Source organism: Glycine max, chromosome 4 (genome assembly GCF_000004515.6).
Source record: "Glycine max cultivar Williams 82 chromosome 4, Glycine_max_v4.0, whole genome shotgun sequence".
NCBI classification, from domain to species: Eukaryota; Viridiplantae; Streptophyta; class Magnoliopsida; order Fabales; family Fabaceae; genus Glycine; species Glycine max.
The window spans coordinates 33290661-33291690 of record NC_016091.4 but is presented as its reverse complement, the minus strand read 5'-3'; the positions used below and the strand labels follow the sequence as shown (position 1 = coordinate 33291690).

The 1030-nt window shown below is 42.1% G+C and overlaps 1 non-coding gene across 1 annotated transcript; it reads left to right on the top strand.

Moving 5' to 3' along the window:
• Positions 1-334: 334 nt before the first annotated feature.
• LOC113001513 (small nucleolar RNA R71) lies at positions 335-441 on the top strand. The gene has a single exon (XR_003266908.1). It is a non-coding gene; the product is annotated as a small nucleolar RNA R71 (small nucleolar RNA).
• The last annotated feature ends 589 nt before the right edge of the window (positions 442-1030 follow it).

Below are 1030 nucleotides of genomic sequence, written 5' to 3'. Positions count from 1 at the left end.
AGATGAGGACAAACCACAGACCCTTGCAACAGGTACAAATTTCTGGTTCAAGGCCAGCTGGGTTACCAAGTTAACCAATGCATCCAGTTTTCCTTCAAGCTTCTTAGTTTCAGATGATGCAGCTGAGTTTGTAGCTACCTCATGCACTCCTCTAATGACTATAGCATCATTTCTGGCGCTAAATTGCTGGGAGTTGGAAGCCATCTTCTCAATTAAATTTCTGGCTTCAGTAGGAGTCATGTCTCCAAGGGCTCCACCACTAGCAGCATCTATCATACTTCTCTCCATATTACTGAGTCCTTCATAAAAATATTGGAGAAGAACCTGCTCCGAAATCTGATGGTGAGGGCAACTGGCACATAGTTTTTTAAATCTCTCCCAGTACTCATACAGGCTCTCTCCACTGAGTTGTCTAATACTTGAGATATCCTTCCTGATGGCTGTGGTCCTAGAAGCAGGGAAATTTTTTTTCTAAGAATACTCTCTTAAGGTCATCCCAGCTCGTGATGGACCGTGGAGCAAGGTAATACAACCAGTCCTTTGCCACTCCCTCTAAAGAATGAGGAAAAGCCTTTAGAAATATATGATCCTCTTGGACATCTGGGGGTTTCATGGTGGAGCAGACAATATGAAATTCCTTCAAATGTTTGTGCGGGTCTTCACCTGCAAGGCCATGAAACTTTGGAAGCAAATGAATCAGTCCAGTTTTAAGAACATATGGAACATCCTCATCAGGGTATTGGATGCACAAGCTTTCGTAGGTGAAATCAGGTGCAGCCATTTCCCTTAGAGTGCTCTCACGGGGTGGAGGCTATGCCATGTTCTCAGAATGTTCAAAATCAGAATGCTCAGAATCAGAATGCTCAAAATTATAATGCTCAAAATCAGGATGTTCAAAATCACCAATAACAGAATGCACAGATTCACCAGTAATGGAATGCTTAGGATGATCAAAAGGCATAAAATGATGCCTAACTAATATATGAAATGTCCTATCTATCTCAGGATCAAAGGGTTGTAAGTCAGATGG